This window comes from Eucyclogobius newberryi, unplaced genomic scaffold (genome assembly GCF_026437365.1).
Source record: "Eucyclogobius newberryi isolate DKJ021-1_F unplaced genomic scaffold, fEucNew1.0.hap1 SCAF_15, whole genome shotgun sequence".
Taxonomy (NCBI): Eukaryota; Metazoa; Chordata; class Actinopteri; order Gobiiformes; family Gobiidae; genus Eucyclogobius; species Eucyclogobius newberryi.
Window position 1 is genome coordinate 33,459,231 of NW_027315779.1, and position 17,635 is coordinate 33,476,865.

Here is a 17,635-nt window from a genome sequence, read left to right on the forward strand (position 1 = left end):
GGGATAGGTCTGTATATATAGGGCTTCTGAGTAATTAGAGGTTTGGTTAAAGAGTGGAGGCGCGGTTGCTGCAGGAGTAAAAGGTTGAGGCGTGGTCCTGCCCCTGAACCTCAGTTAACGATTAACATTGTCAACTACATTTACGTTTGTAGTAAAGAAGCAGAGGAAGAAGAACACAAAATACGGAGTCCAAAGAAAAAAGTTTAAAGTCTACAACGTAAAACTACAGTAGGTGGTGGTTATGTAACACTCGGATACCAACCGCCATAAAACACCAAAGAAGAAGAAGTTCTTTTGAACCTGGACTGAGCCTCTGTCGTCTGTACAACACCAACACCCCGAGCAGAACGCAGTCACATCTGAAGGGTGCATCGGTTACATGTGCAAGCTTCATCAGTGAGGCCCCTGACCTGGAACTTGCCTTGGTGGCGTCACCTATGGACATATATAGATATGTGTATTTCCATACTTCTAACATTCTATCCTAAATATTAACATAATGAAAACAGAAGATGGCAAACCCTCCACCTGAAACATTTCATAGAACACCTTTAAAACAAAAGCATTTCCATCAAAATCCTTTGTTTTTGTCTGTGCTGAAGAAGAACCATCAGTTGCAGGTGGCCTCGGTCCGGTTGTAAGTGGGCTCCACTAACACAAACCAATTTCAAATCTGCACTTGCACTTTTTGATCCAAAACTTCTGCAGCACACTCAACGCAACCAAAACAAACCCCAGTGCGATGATCAAAACAGGAGAAATAAACCACAAGACGTATAACGAGGAGGAAATGAATAATCCCTGTTGTATGATCAGACAAAAGTCACAGTTTCTGGGCCTGATGACAAAAACAGCAGAGTTTAGAGCGCACACGGGTTCATAAAAGTAAAGCGCTGTGGCTAATCCTCATGACATTGACATTGACTCGTGTGGAGCTGACCCGCGTGGAGCCCGTGTGGAGCTGACCCGTGTGGAGCCCGTGTGGAGCTGACCCGGAGCTGACCCGTGTGGAGCCCGTGTGGAGCTGACCCGCGTGGAGCCTGTGTGGAGCTGACCCGCGTGGAGCCCGTGTGGAGCTGACCCGTGTGGAGCTGACCCGTGTGGAGCCCGTGTGGAGCTGACCCGTGTGGAGCCCGTGTGGAGCTGACCCGTGTGGAGCCTGTGTGGAGCTGACCCGTGTGGAGCCCGTGTGGAGCTGACCCGTGTGGAGCCCGTGTGGAGCTGACCCGCGTGGAGCCCGTGTGGAGCTGACTCGTGTGGAGCTGACCCGCGTGGAGCCCGTGTGGAGCTGACCCGTGTGGAGCTGACCCGTGTGGAGCCCGTGTGGAGCTGCTCTTGTGATGGATGACATGTTGAAAGCATGTCATAAGTGCTATTCTTACCCATGTGATGGATCGGCCGCTCCTCTAGGATTATTGATCATCACACTCGACTGTTCTTCAGAAATGACTCACATGATAATGTAAAATGTACCCAAATAAAAGTAAAGAGTTTGTATTCAGTAACTTTCAACGGTAGTGAAAATGTCAAAGTAAAGACCCTGACAACACGCCTTGTGTGTCTTTGTCATTATAAGATAAGATAAGATATTCCTTTATTGTCCCACATGGGGAAATTTCATTGGTGCAACGCAGGTAGATACAGAGGTAGATACAGAAGAACAGATCACTTATAGGAAGTCTGAAAAACACTTTCAGTAGAAGATCTCCTATAAATAAATAAAAAACTCCCATAGACAAATAAATACATAAATACCATTGCATGTGATCACGACAGTAATTGCACATGAATATGTGTCACGACAGCACATAGATTGCACATGAATTTCACAGTAATTGCACATGAATTGCACATGAATTCCAACAGCAATTGCACATATGACAGAATTGCACATGGTTAGGTCAGTATTGCGAGTGTTCAGTACTAACAGTTTTTGTTATAAAGTCTGACAGCAGCAGGAAGGAAAGACCTACGGAACCTTTCCTTCCCACAGCGAGGGTGGATCAGTCTCTCACTGAAGCTGCTCTCCAGAGCGGACAGTGTCCTGCAGGGGACAGAGTGTCCTGCAGGGGGTGACACTCATGGTCCAGCATAGATGTGAATCTAGCCAGGACCCTCCTGTCCCCCACCTCCTGCACCGAGTCCAGAGCACAGCCCAGGACGGAGCTGGACTTCTTGATGACTCTGTCCAGCTTCCTCCTCTCCCTCTCTGTGATGCTGTTGCTCCAGCAGGCCACACCGTACAGGAGGGCTGATGCCACCACAGAGTCGTAGAAGGTCTTCAGGAGTGGCCCTGTCACTCCAAAAGACCTGAGCCGACTCTGGCTCTTCCTGTACAGTCCGTGTTATGAGTCCAGTCCAGTTTGTGGTTCAGATGAACACCAGGTCCTTGCATGAGTCACTCTCTCAATGTCCCGTCCCTGGATGTTCACAGGTGAGGGGGCAGTGGGGTGGCGTCTGCGGAAATCCACCACCATCTCCTTGGTCTTCCCCGCGTTGATGAGGAGGTGGTTCCGCTGACACCAGTCCACAAAGTCCTGCGCCAGTCCTCTGTACTCCGCGTCATCGTCGTCCGTGATGAGTCCGATGATGGCAGAGTCGTCAGAGAACTTCTGCAGGACACAGCTGTCCGTGTCATGTCTGAAGTCTGCAGTGTAAAGGGTGAAGAGAAAGGGCGCGAGGACAGTGCCCTGGGCCCCCCCCACACTGCAGGTCCGAGTGTCAGACACACAGTTCCGGGCTCTCACAAACTGGGGTCGGTCTGTGAGGAAGTCCAGGATCCACTCTGCCAGGTCATACTCCACACCAGCCGTCTCCAGCTTGTCCCTCAGGAGCCGTCTCCAGCTTGTCCCTCAGGAGCTGATGGTGTTGAAGGCGCTGGAAAGATCGAAGAACAGAATCCTCACAGAGCTGCCAGGCTTTTCCAGGTGAGAGAGAGAGCGGTGCAGCAGGGAGATGACGGCGTCCTCCACTCCGATGCCAGACCGATATGCAAACTGCAGCGGGTCCATGGCTGAGCTCACGGTGGAGCGGAGGTGGTCCAGGACCAGCTCCAGTGTCTTCATCAGGTGGCTAACCATAACCCTAACCCTATATAATGTGTCTCTTTTAAGGCCGTGGCTACAGAGCCGCGGCGCGGTCAAATAGCCCAGCAGTTTCGGCCGCGCGCCGCGGCTCTGTAGACACTCCCCTCTTTTAAAGCCCTATTCAGCAGGATTTGTTTTATCTGGGGCCCTTGGGGAGATTGTCCCATGTCCTCGTCCATGTCTGTAAAAATGGCTCAGAGCTCCTCGAGTGAAGTTGTTCACTCGACAGTTTGGATCCAGGGGCTAAAAGACATGTTCATCCCAAAGGAAAGACATGATCTTTTCATAAAAACAATGGTGATACTCACGTCACTGTTGCAGAACAAAGCAAAAGGTGACGCGGCAACACTTTATTTAGAACACGGAGAACTCATGGAGAACCCAGAGGACAGTTCTCCCTCACAGGCTCCAAAGAGAGAGAGGCCTATTTTATAATTAAGTTTTTGAATTGATATGTTTCACATTTAAACTGCCTCCATGTTTCACCATGTGTTCTGTAACTAAACCATGTTTGGAATGTGTTATGTTTATGTCATAGTTACATTTGTACATTACCTGCTAATGATGATGTGCGATTACATATGTCCAGTGTTGTGCCTGAACGCGTTCATTGAACAAAAGTTCATGAACGTGTTCATAATTTTGGAGAACGTAAACTGAACGAACGGTATTTCACCCTGGAGAGACAAAGAGACCACGAGAATGGACTGTTTAGCAAGCTTTATTTGTGAGTTATTTGGCGCTCAGACCCCGGCGGAAGACGTTGCTATCATGGGCCCTCCATGATCTATTTGTATTAGATGTCTCCCCCCGGAGCCTGGAGACTGGTGGTGGTAGATGTGGAGAGGAGGTAGAGGATGAGGGGAATGCAGAGGATGAGCAGGTGAGGCGGTGGGTCGCAGTACGGTTTGAGCGGCCGAGCCATCAGCCTGAGGCTTAAATGCGACCGCCTGGGCGCTGACTGGGGAGTAACTTGAGAGCGTTGATTGGGGATGAGGAGCAGGTGCGAGGGCCATGGTACAGACGTCCCCTGACCTTTCACCCTCCTTCTTGGCCGAGAAAAACTGCATAACCTCTTTGAGATAAGCGCAGAAACCTGGGAGAGTCCATGGTGAAGGAGGGATCTGACTCTCTCAGACGGACAGGCCACGCCCGCTTGAGTGCGATGATGGCGCTTGGGGAGAGGGGTCCTTCCATGGAGGCCTTGATGTAGATGGGTGGAGTTAGGTCTTCCAGGCTGAATTTACGCAGGCTTCATTACTGCTGAAGAACGATAATATGAACGCGTTCATTCTGGTGTCTGTGAACGGCACCTTCGTTCTTTTTATTTTCGTCCAATAAAGTGTCAGATTTCTAGAGACTTCCAGGCGAAAAACACAAAGAGCCTGTGTCTGGAAAGTGTGAGAGCTCCAGTTGTAGAGGCGATAGATCGCGGAGACAGAGATTTTGCGTGTTGCACCGCACTGCACATGTGCATCAAAACAAAAAGCAGTATGGACGCGACCGCAACGTGAAGTCAACAGAGCAGCAGGAGTCGCCCTTCTACGACCAGTTACGTGAGTTTTATGATAAGGTCGGAGAGGATGGGAACAATCTAACATTTCTGTGCAAACTTTGAACAGCAAGTTTTCCCTCATGTTTTTGAGAATATACTGTGAGGTTGAAAGCTGCAACTGCTGCTAGTGTGGTGCTGAATGGACAGCAACACATGGGGAAGTCTGTCCCATCAATGTGAATGTAAATTGAATATGAAGATGAAATCTGACAAATATTTTCAGCATTAAACTAATAAAATAATTGTTGCCTGTGGTTGTATTTGGGCTGTGGAAATAATTTAGAACAATTATTGCATAATATTGAAAAAAAAATAACTGAACTAGTTCATTTTTTGGAGCTGTGAACTTAGTTCAAAATTTTGAATTATGAACTATGAACTGAACTAGTTCATTTTAAAATGTATGAACTATGAACTGAACTAGTTCATGTAGAAAGTGAACTTTCCCAACACTGCGTATGTCATTGTGCTGGTTTAACTTAGAATGGTCCAAAGGAGAAAAAATAAGATTGATTGAGAGTTAAAGTTAAAGAGCCGAGAACCAGATCTGACTCTGGCACCAGCAGGAGGCCGCTCCATGTTTAGTCCTGACTCTGGCACCAGCAGGAGGCCGCTCCATGTTTAGTCCTGACTCTGGCACCAGCAGGAGGCCGGTCCATGTTTAGTCCTGACTCTGGCACCAGCAGGAGGCCGGTCCATGTTTAGTCCTGACTCTGGCACCAGCAGGAGGCCGGTCCATGTTTAGTCCTGACTCTGGCACCAGCAGGAGGCCGGTCCATGTTTAGTCCTGACTCTGGCACCAGCAGGAGGCCGGTCCATGTTTAGTCCTGACTCTGGCACCAGCAGGAGGCCGGTCCATGTTTAGTCCTGACTCTGGCACCAGCAGGAGGCTGGTCCATGTTTAGTCCTGACTCTGGCACCAGCAGGAGGCCGGTCCATGTTTAGTCCTGACTCTGGCACCAGCAGGAGGCCGCTCCATGTTTAGTCCTGACTCTGGCACCAGCAGGAGGCCGGTCCATGTTTAGTCCTGACTCTGGCACCAGCAGGAGGCTGGTCCATGTTTAGTCCTGACTCTGGCACCAGCAGGAGGCCGGTCCATGTTTAGTCCTGACTCTGGCACCAGCAGGAGGCCGCTCCATGTTTAGTCCTGACTCTGGCACCAGCAGGAGGCCGGTCCATGTTTAGTCCTGACTCTGGCACCAGCAGGAGGCCGGTCCATGTTTAGTCCTGACTCTGGCACCAGCAGGAGGCCGGTCCATGTTTAGTCCTGACTCTGGCACCAGCAGGAGGCTGGTCCATGTTATATTATTAAATCATCTATTTTAAATTAGTTTAGCACTTTAAATAAATATGGCCAGCCAACAGAATCGAAAACTTTCCCCACGTCTAGATTTTTTGTATTACAGCCACTCCCTTCAAGCAGAAGGCCACGCCCCTCAAGCAGAAGGCCACTCCCCTCAAGCAGAAGGCCACGCCCCTCAAGCAGAAGGCCACTCCCCTCAAGCAGAAGGCCACTCCCCTCAAGCAGAAGGCCACTCCCCTCAAGCAGAAGGCCACTCCCCTCAAGCAGAAGGCCACGCCCCTCAAGCAGAAGGCCACTCCCCTCAAGCAGAAGGCCACTCCCTTCAAGCTGAAGGCCACGCCCCTCAATCAGAAGGCCACTCCCCTCAAGCAGAAGGCCACGCCCCTCAAGCAGAAGGCCACTCCCCTCAGGCAGGAGACCACTCCCCTCAGGCAGGAGACCACTCCCCTCAAGCAGAAGGCCACTCCCCTCAGGCAGGAGACCACTCCCCTCAGGCAGGAGGCCCCTCCCCTCAGGCAGAAGGCCACTCCCCTCAGGCAGGAGACCACTCCCCTCAAGCAGAAGGCCACTCCCCTCAGGCAGGAGACCACTCCCCTCAGGCAGGAGGCTCCTCCCCTCAGGCAGAAGGCCACTCCCCTCAGGTAGAGGCTACGGTCCATCAGGACCTGAACCTTCCGCCACAAGAACAGTTTCTTTCCCTCATGAACACTTCTTAAACACTGTCACTTTAATCATAATTAAATCACTCACTGTTCACTTTCTGCACCACATATGTAAATTTAACCGTACATTTTGTGTACATAGTAAGCCTATTTTAATTCTTACTTACAGCAGTTTTTTTTTTTAAGTGTTTTTCTTTTTGACTTATATAGGTTGTTTTATCCTTGTTCATTGTTTTATGTTGCACTGAATCACCAAGACAAGTTCCTATGTTTGTGAATTCTGTTCATTGACAATGGCAATAAACCTGTTCTGATTCTGGTTCTGTTGTTTTTGTGTTTGTCTCATTATGTGTGAGGATCGTCTTGTGTTTGTTGTTTGGTAATGAATCCTGTTTGATCATTGTGGATTAAGTTTTGAAGTATTTGTTCCATTCTACTGGACATAATTGAGTTGTATAAACGATCCACATTCAGAATAATTAAACATGAGTGCAGAAGTCCTGATTAAAGTTTGTGAAGCCTGTGGTGTTTTAGAGCCTCCACAGTCCACTGTGCACAGAGCATCAAGACTGTGACTCCATCTGCGCTGGGAGCTCCAGGGGCCATTTTAACAGAATGATAGAGGGGGAACCTTATTTTTGCCTATAAGTGGCACCTTTTACATAGTTTTGGCCAACTTATACTCCGGAGCGACTTATATGCGATATTATTTGTTATTATCACACTTTCACACGCAAAAGAAGATCTTCACTTCCTCGTTGTTTAGAAGTGACACAGAGGAAGAAGAATTCAATGGATTTAGTGATTTGGGGTAAAACTGATGCTTTGGTAAACTTGTTAGCATGTTCTTTATGCTATAGTTATCTGAATAACTGTTCATATGTTACGTTAACATACCAGACACTTACCACAGTTCTGTTTGTGCCTCATGTAGCTGAAGGTGTTAGCGTTAGCATACGTCATGTAGCTGAAGGTGTTAGCGTTAGCATACGTCATGTAGCTGAAGGTGTTAGCGTTAGCATACGTCATGTAGCTGAAGGTGTTAGCGTTAGCATACGTCATGTAGCTGAAGGTGTTAGCGTTAGCGTACGTCATGTAGCTGAAGGCGTTAGCATACGTACACCTATTCACCATGTTCTCTAATCTGTGTGTGTGTGTGTGTGTGTGTGTGTGTGTGTGTGTGTGTGTGTGTGTGTGTGTGTGTGTGTGTGTGTGTGTGTGTGTGTGTGTGTGTGTGTGTGTGTGTGTGTGTGTGTGTGTGCGTGCGTGCGTGTGTCGCTATTTCAGAGTAACTTGCCCAACACTGCCAGGCAAAGTAGTCACATCTTCTTGGAGACAAGCAGTGGCTGGACTGTCCACTAGGAAAATGACCCAGTGAAACTAATGGAGAACCTGCCTCATTAATACATAATACCCTCTGAACACAGTTCCAGTTATGACCTTGCTAACATTATGTATTATGTATTATGTGTATGATGAGATAGTGCATAAAGGCCGATGTCACGCCTGTGTTCCCCAGGGAAATGCAGGTCTTCTGGGCCTGGTCCAGTCACATTCACACTAATGATACACATGATTACAGCCCATGACCACCACCACTCCAACGAGCCTCAGACATCTCAGACACATCATGGGCTTTTGAGCCTGTAGACTTATGAGCCCAGTAGATAGTCACACATCATTTATGTGATTAGTTTTATGAAACAAACTGACTTTGGCCCAGCAGCACTCCCTTTTCTGTGCCTTGACTGAATCATCTTTTCTCCATGGCGCCTACTGCTTATTAAAAAAAATCAAGTGCCTTCATAGGGACGATGGTGTCCAGAACATTCAAAACACTCGATGTAACAGAGTTCAACAAATCATTTACATTAGAACATGAGTGTGTCATTTCCATAAACAGTGCACCTGTGCCATCATTTATGTGTCTCCTCTGGACAGCTGCAAGACCAGCCTCTGAACAGCTGCAGGACCAGCCGGTTGGTTGGGAAAAACAGACATGTCTCTGCTGTGGGTTGGGCCACTCTTCTGTGGGTGGGGCCACTCTGCTGTGGGTGGGGCCTCTCACATGCTGAGTAAGACTCAAGGTTTCAAGGACAGCATCAAGCTCTTTAGCGTTTCTGTCACAAATATTATCAACATTGAAATCACCTGTAATGACCAAACCATCAAAGTCTGTGCGACTGAAACATCTCAGTAAAATCATCAATAAAACGTTGGCAGTGCTGGAGTGACTTGTATAAAACAATGAAGAGAATGAGACTGTTTTAGCTCCATTTTAAAAGCTACGACTCAAATGAGGCAATCTACACAGTCTCCTAGATATGGCTCAATTGTAGGATGATGCTTTCACTCATCAACACTTTAACTGTTTAATAGTTGGGCTGATTTATTTAAGCTTTAAGTACCACATAGGCTACTGCAAGCTTAGATTTATCTTTTCTCTCCAAAACTCAGATTGATTATTGCCCCTAATATCAAACCAAGCCAAGCAACACAAGCTCCGCAGCTCTTCACATGTGGTTTATGTCAGACATGATGGAATTCACAAAACAACCACACTGTAGTCTCCATCTTGACACCCACGGACTGAAACAGAAGCAGGTTCTTCACCAGTCCAGAACGTGTGACACCAGGACACAGAACTAGGACTTCTGTCTTCTCACATAAAACCTCAGTGTCGGAGCTGTCGGAGCATCATTAGTCTGTTGATGAGGACTTTGACTTTAACATGAAACTGCTCAAATGTAACTCAAGTAGTAGTAAGTAGTAAAACATCTCTTAAAAAAAAAAAAAAAAAAAACCTATGCCAAGGCATTTGTATGCTTTTGGAAAGTGTATCCAAAATGACTTTAAATATCATAGACAATAGTTCTTGATCCATAATCTAGGCCCAATGGGTAAGTATGCAAGCCATTACTCAAATGATGAATGAAACTCCAGCAACCCCAGAACTGAACCTTTGATATTCTACGTTAACAGCTTTTGGAGTGGAGAGAATGGCTTTAAAGGACCATGACATGGACATTCAAGCCAGGATTTCCTTTTGTCAGCTTTGATGAGGACCTGATGTCCTGGCTTGATGGTTCCTTCAGTGAGGGTTGTCCTGACAACAGTACAAGACATTAGTTTACTTAATTCAAGCTTCAACTAAAAATCTAAACGTTGACTTTGAAAATAGCTATAATTTAAAGTCAAAACACCACTAGACCAATTTCAGGAAAAAGGTACCATAGATACCATCAAGCCCCGTAGTGCATGGGCTTCGAAACACTGCTCCGAAACGTGATGTGCCGGTCACATGACCTAGATCAGGGTCAATCGCGATCTACCGGGCGATCTCAGGGGCAGTGAGGGTCGATCCCGCCGGAAAGCACCGGAAAGCACCGAAGCACTTTGGCACAGGAAGGAGGAGAGAGGAAGTTCTGGTTAAGCTCAACCTTCTTTCATTTAGCGTTGTTGTGGTCAGTATATTTTATTTTCAAAAGACTCTTCTGTATTAAATGGTCCAGTTAAACAGCAGATTTTCTCTCTCCTTTTTATATTTCACATTTGAATATGATAAACAATATTAGGCTATTAATAAAAGTCTACATTGTGTTTCTATAGCCTAATTATGGTTAAACAAAGATAAAAACCTGTTTGATACTGACAATAAAGCCCGAAGATCTACCTATGGATCTAAATTATTGTATAATTTCAGACTCCTTTTCTATGAAAGGGGGAAGTACGCTGATACTAGCATAGGCTGGTTCAGGTTCCACATCCCCAATAATTGTGCATAAAAGTATGGTTTTACTGCATAAAATATAGCAGCGAATAACCCTAACCAAAACCCCCAAAAAAAAAAAAAAAAAAAAAACCAGGTCTCGGGTCTCTTAAATGAGAGCTCCTGGTCCAATAAGACTCTGAGGTTTCTTACAGTAGAACTGGAGGCTACTGGAGATGACTATCTGCTCAGATAGAGCGTCTCGTACATGTTTAGGACCAGCACAATGACCTCGGTTTGTTCAGGGTTAAGAAGCAGATCATTAAGTGTCATCCAGGTTTTTATCTCCTTCACACAAGTACTAAGTCTGTCTCCTTGATCGCTCTGATCAGGTTTCATTGATAAATACAGCTGAGTGTCATCTGCAGAGCAGTGGAAGTTAATGCCATGTGACCTGATCATGTGACCTAACGGCAGCATGTAAAGGGTAAACAGAATTGTACTGAGTACTGATCCCTGTGGCACACTGTGAGTTACATTAGAGCAAGGGGAGGAGCTCTGGTTTAGATGAACAAACTGGTACATATCAGATAAATAGGATTTAAATCCATCGTCAGCGGCTAATAACAAATCATTTGTGACTTTAACTAGTGCAGTTTCAGTGCTGTGGTGGGCTCTGAACCCTGACTGGAAAACTTCAAATAAGTTGTTGTCCTGTAGGGGGCGACAAAGCTGTTTTACTACAACTTTTTCAAGGATTTTAGAGACGAAGGGAAGATTTGAAATAGGTCTGTAGTTTACCAATAGGTCAAGATCTAGGTTAGGCTTTTTCAAAAGAGGTTTAATGACTGACTGTTTGAAGGACTGTGGAACATAAGTATTTGTGACTGACCGTGGATAAACCAGTCACAAGTCTCCCCCGAGACATTTTGAGTTATTCACGGATTCTGAAAGTGTGAAGTCAAAGCTTTCAATGATGTGTCACTCATGTAGATCTGATCATATTTGAGTCAGTTGTGGTCATTTGAATGTTACAACTCTCAAAACCTTTCACTGAGAAAACGGCCTCTAAAGATTCTCACCTGAGTGAGCCCAGAGTCACAGGGGGCGGGGCTCATTTGCATCTCATTGAGATAAGCCCTCCCCCTGTCACACTGACACCACCTCCCCCTGTCACACTGACACCACCTCCCCCTGTCACCCTGACAGCACCTCCCCCTGTCACACTGACACCACCTCCCCCTGTCACCCTGACAGCACCTCCCCCTGTCACACTGACACCACCTCCCCCTGTCACACTGACACCACCTCCCCCTGTCACACTGACACCACCTCCCCCTGTCACCCTGACAGCACCTCCCCCTGTCACACTGACACCACCTCCCCCTGTCACCCTGACAGCACCTCCCCCTGTCACACTGACACCACCTCCCCCTGTCACACTGACACCACCTCCCCCTGTCACACTGACACCACCTCCCCCTGTCACCCTGACAGCACCTCCCCCTGTCACACTGACACCACCTCCCCCTGTCACACTGACACCACCTCCCCCTGTCACACTGACACCACCTCCCCCTGTCACACTGACACCACCTCCCCCTGTCACACTGACACCACCTCCCCCTGTCACACTGACAGCACCTCCCCCTGTCACACTGACACCACCTCCCCCTGTCACACTGACACCACCTCCCCCTGTCACACTGACAGCACCTCCCCCTGTCACACTGACACCACCTCCCCCTGTCACACTGACACCACCTCCCCCTGTCACACTGACACCACCTCCCCCTGTCACACTGACACCACCTCCCCCTGTCACACTGACACCACCTCCCCCTGTCACACTGACAGCACCTCCCCCTGTCACACTGACAGCACCTCCCCCTGTCACACTGACACCACCTCCCCCTGTCACACTGACACCACCTCCCCCTGTCACACTGACAGCACCTCCCCCTGTCACACTGACAGCACCTCCCCCTGTCACACTGACAGCACCTCCCCCTGTCACACTGACAGCACCTCCCCCTGTCACACTGACAGCACCTCCCCCTGTCACACTGACACCACCTCCCCCTGTCACACTGACAGCACCTCCCCCTGTCACACTGACAGCACCTCCCCCTGTCACCCTGACAGCACCTCCCCCTGTCACACTGACAGCACCTCCCCCTGTCACACTGACACCACCTCCCCCTGTCACCCTGACAGCACCTCCCCCTGTCACACTGACAGCACCTCCCCCTGTCACACTGACACCACCTCCCCCTGTCACACTGACAGCACCTCCCCCTGTCACACTGACACCACCTCCCCCTGTCACACTGACAGCACCTCCCCCTGTCACCCTGACAGCACCTCCCCCTGTCACACTGACAGCACCTCCCCCTGTCACCCTGACAGCACCTCCCCCTGTCACACTGACAGCACCTCCCCCTGTCACACTGACAGCACCTCCCCCTGTCACCCTGACAGCACCTCCCCCTGTCACACTGACAGCACCTCCCCCCTGTCACACTGACAGCACCTCCCCCTGTCACACTGACACCACCTCCCCCTGTCACACTGACACCACCTCCCCCTGTCACACTGACACCACCTCCCCCTGTCACCCTGACAGCACCTCCCCCTGTCACACTGACACCACCTCCCCCTGTCACCCTGACAGCACCTCCCCCTGTCACACTGACACCACCTCCCCCTGTCACACTGACAGCACCTCCCCCTGTCACACTGACACCACCTCCCCCTGTCACCCTGACAGCACCTCCCCCTGTCACACTGACAGCACCTCCCCCCGTCACACTGACACCACCTCCCCCTGTCACACTGACACCAAATCAAATCAAATCAAATCAATTTATTTTTGTAAGGCCCAAAATCACAACAACAGTCGCCTCTGAGGGCCACAGGGAGAAATGAATCAACAATGTCTGTGGTGGCGATGGAGTCAGACAATGTCTGTGGTGGCGAGGGACGATGTCCCAGGGTCCTCTGTCCTTAGACTCTCCTTCTCGGCCAGGAAAAACTCCAAAAAAAACCTCTTTGGGAAAAAAGCGTAGAAACCTGGAGGAGTTCCAGTGAAGGAGAGATCCGACTGTCACAGACGGACAGACGGACACGAGGGAGACTGGAGCTGGACCCACTCCTCAGGCAGATGAGGGACCGACTGAGGCGAACTGGACCCACTCTTCAGGCAGATGAGGGACCGACTGAGGCGAACTGGACCCACTCTTCAGGCAGATGAGGGACCGACTGAGGCGAACTGGACCCACTCTTCAGGCAGATGAGGGACCGACTGAGGCGAACTGGACCCACTCTTCAGGCAGATGAGGGACCGACTGAGGCGAACTGGACCCACTCTTCAGGCAGATGAGGGACCGACTGAGGCGAACTGGACCCACTCTTCAGGCAGATGAGGGACCGTCTGAGGCGAGCTGGACCCACTCTTCAGGCAGATGAGGGACCGTCGGAGGCGAACTGGACCCACTTTTCAGGCAGATGAGGGACCGTCTGAGGCGAACTGGACCCACTCTTCAGGCAGATGAGGGACCGTCGGAGGCGAGCTGGACCCACTCTTCAGGCAGATGAGGGACCGTCGGGGGCGAGCTGGACCCACTCCTCAGGCAGATGAGGGACCGTCCACACAGGGCAGGGACCACTTCATCAGGGGAGGGGCATCTGGGTCCACAGGTCCTCAGGAGTGAGAGAAAGAAAAAGAAGGCGGTGAACAGTTTGCAAGTGGAATCAAAAAATAAATATTGTTTGATAGCATAAGTAGTCAGAAGAAGAGGATAGTGCTCAAGCTGCCATACTTCCCCCAGCACAGTTGCTGCTAGGGCAGCGTAGCTAAAGCTGTGGGTTTATGTTTCTGTTCCTAACTAGTCTGACCATAAGCGATTTCGAAGAGGAACGTTTTAAGCCTGGACTTAAATGAAGAGACTGTGTCAGCATATTTAACATGGGTCGGGAGCTGATTCCATAACACAGGGGCTTGGTAGCTAAACGCTCTACCGCCTACAGTACTTTTAGAGACTCTTGGCACCACCAGAAGGCCGGCATTCTGAGAGCGAAGAGCTCTGTTTGGATGATATGGTTCTATAGCATCTTTGAGGTAGGATGGGGCCATGTCATTTATGGCTTTGTAGGTCAAGAGTAGAATTTTAAATTTGATTCTAAACTCGACGGGGAGCCAGTGAAGAGACTTCAGCACTGGCGTAATGTGCTCTCTTCTTTTTTGTTCCTGTTAGTCACAGGGGGAGGTACACCACCTCCCCCTGTCACCCTGACAGCACCTCCCCCTGTCACACTGACAGCACCTCCCCCTGTCACACTGACACCACCTCCCCCTGTCACCCTGACAGCACCTCCCCCTGTCACACTGACACCACCTCCCCCCGTCACACTGACACCACCTCCCCCTGTCACCCTGACAGCACCTCCCCCTGTCACACTGACACCACCTCCCCCTGTCACACTGACAGCACCTCCCCCTGTCACACTGACAGCACCTCCCCCTGTCACACTGACACCACCTCCCCCTGTCACACTGACAGCACCTCCCCCTGTCACACTGACACCACCTCCCCCTGTCACACTGACAGCACCTCCCCCTGTCACACTGACACCACCTCCCCCCGTCACACTGACAGCACCTCCCCCTGTCACACTGACAGCACCTCCCCCTGTCACACTGACACCACCTCCCCCCGTCACACTGACACCACCTCCCCCCGTCACACTGACACCACCTCCCCCTACAGCTTGTTATTCATGTAGTGTTATTTTCATTAGGACTTGAACTGGACGTTAACAAATCACATCTACAATCCAGAAGTCGGAGTTGAATTAAATATTTACTTTTGATTCAGCATCGGGGATTAGCCAACTTTTGATTTCATGAAAACTAAACAACAACACTAAACCGCAAAGCACCATAAAACACACACAAAGCACGACCCACATGTAGCATGTGTGTCAATATGCCACTGGACTGGATCAGAAGGTAGGTTTGACTCAGGGAGGTGCGTGTAAGCAACAATACAAACTAGTGACTCAAAGTGTGGCTGTGTGGGAGTTTTTGTATTGTCCCAAAGATAGCGCTGTGACTGATTTGACAGTTTGCAAAGTCTGTGGTGTCTTTTGGGTGGGATCGGACGGCTGAATCAGCCCCTACCATACCGCAGGCGACTCATGTTGAAGGATTTGTAGGTTTGTAAAGTTCAGTGAATCAGTTCTGGTTCCGGGTCCAGGCTGGTCTCAGCTCGCCATCAATTCAATCTTTTGTTCTGGCACCCCACTGGGCACACCTGGCCTGCGGTCAATAGACAGGACCATCAGTGAAATACCCAAACATTAGCTTGCTTCTATGTCATTTAGTTCATCTCTTTAAATTAACAAATAATGCAGTAAATACTTCAGTACATTCATCAATTCAATTGTATAAATACATTAATAATAATAATAATAATAATAACTTTTATTTATATAGCGCTTTTCAGTGACCCAAAGACGCTGAACATAATAAAAAAGGGGGGGTATTTACAGACAGGGGGGGACAACACGTACAGAACACATTAATATACAGATAAAATGAACAAGACAGAAGAAGTAGAGAGAAAAAGATGGGGATGTAACAGGGGGTAGAAGAGTAGGCAATGGGGTAGAAGAGGCTATTATATATATATATATATTATTATATGAATACCTTTCGTTAAGATAAATAACCGGTTGGTACTGGTAATGAATATATATATATAAATATATCAACAATCAAATCAATATGTAGCACAACGACAAGAAAACACAGACAATTCAGACAGACTCACTAAATTCCACATTTTCCTGCGCTCTAAAAATCCAGCATCGGCAGCGGTTGATAAGGCGTCTATGAACATACACTCGAGTTTAAAACCGGCGCACATTAAAGTGATTAAAAGCGGGTGTTTTAGTCGCAAAGTTTACCTGGTTCAGCCGTCCTGTCGTCTCTCCCAACACCGTGCACAGAGAGACACACAGGAAGCTGATAATGGCCAGGCAAGCGCGTGATTGGTTCGAGTGACGCAGTGCGTGCGTGACGTGCGACGTACGTAAGCCACGTGACCAGAAGTGGTATCGGGAGTTGTAGGTTTTTTTTCTATTCGCAATAAAATTACGTGGGTTACACACACAACCCACGGGTCAAGAAATACTATATAATTATAGGATTTGTACAGAACAACACCGAAAAATAAGCCGATAACATGGTGTTAGCAAAGTTTAGCTTTCAACTTAGCCCACGACCCCCGGAGCTAAAAGCAAGTTTAGCCACGAAAACTAACGCAAAGCACCATAAAACACACACAAAGCACCATAAAACACACACAAAGCATCATAAAAAATACACACAAAGCACCATAAAACACACACAAAGCACCATAAAATACACACAAAGCACCATAAAACACACACAAAGCACCATAAAATACACACAAAGCACCATAAAACACACACAAAGCACCATAAAATACACACAAAGCACCATAAAATACACACAAAGCACCATAAAACACACACAAAGCACCATAAAACACACACAAAGCACCATAAAACACACACAAAATAAAACACACACAAAGCACCATAAAACACACACAAAGCACCATAAAATACACACAAAGCACCATAAAATACACACAAAGCACCATAAAACACACACAAAGCACCATAAAACACACACAAAATAAAACACACACAAAGCACCATAAAACACACACAAAGCACCATAAAACACACACAAAGCACCATAAAACACACACAAAATAAAACACACACAAAGCACCATAAAACACACACAAAGCACCATAAAACACACACAAAGCACCATAAAATACACACAAAGCATGCAGGGATCTTGTGAGTACTTACGCCAGGCACTTTCTTTTCGTGGATCTTTTTTCTTTTTCATCTTTTTGTACTACGTACTCCATCTTCAACACCACGGAGTATGGCGGTGTTTTAAGTAGCCATGTGGCTAGCAGTTGATTGGCCAAAAAATATCAACAATGCGCTGGCTAGAAAAAGGTGGCGCCCCCGAGGAGCGCTGGAAAAAGACCCGAAAACTACCCATTTTTAACAGCTTAATGTATACGTTTAAGACAGCCAATAGTGTTATCTGAAGCACAGAGGGGGAGGGGCTCATTCATAACTTCAACTTTCACATTCTGCAAAATAACGAAAATCACACATTTGAAAAAAAAAATATTTTTTTGGCTTTATCTCAGTTTCACCGAGGCCTGGCGGTTTTACGGGTGGTCGATCACATTTATTACATTA

General features: G+C 48.1%; 1 protein-coding gene across 1 annotated transcript in view; it reads left to right on the top strand.

The window, feature by feature from the left end:
* doc2b (double C2-like domains, beta) overlaps positions 1–17,635 on the top strand; it is a 326,981-nt gene that overhangs the window by 287,337 nt on the left and 22,009 nt on the right. The window lies entirely within an intron of this gene.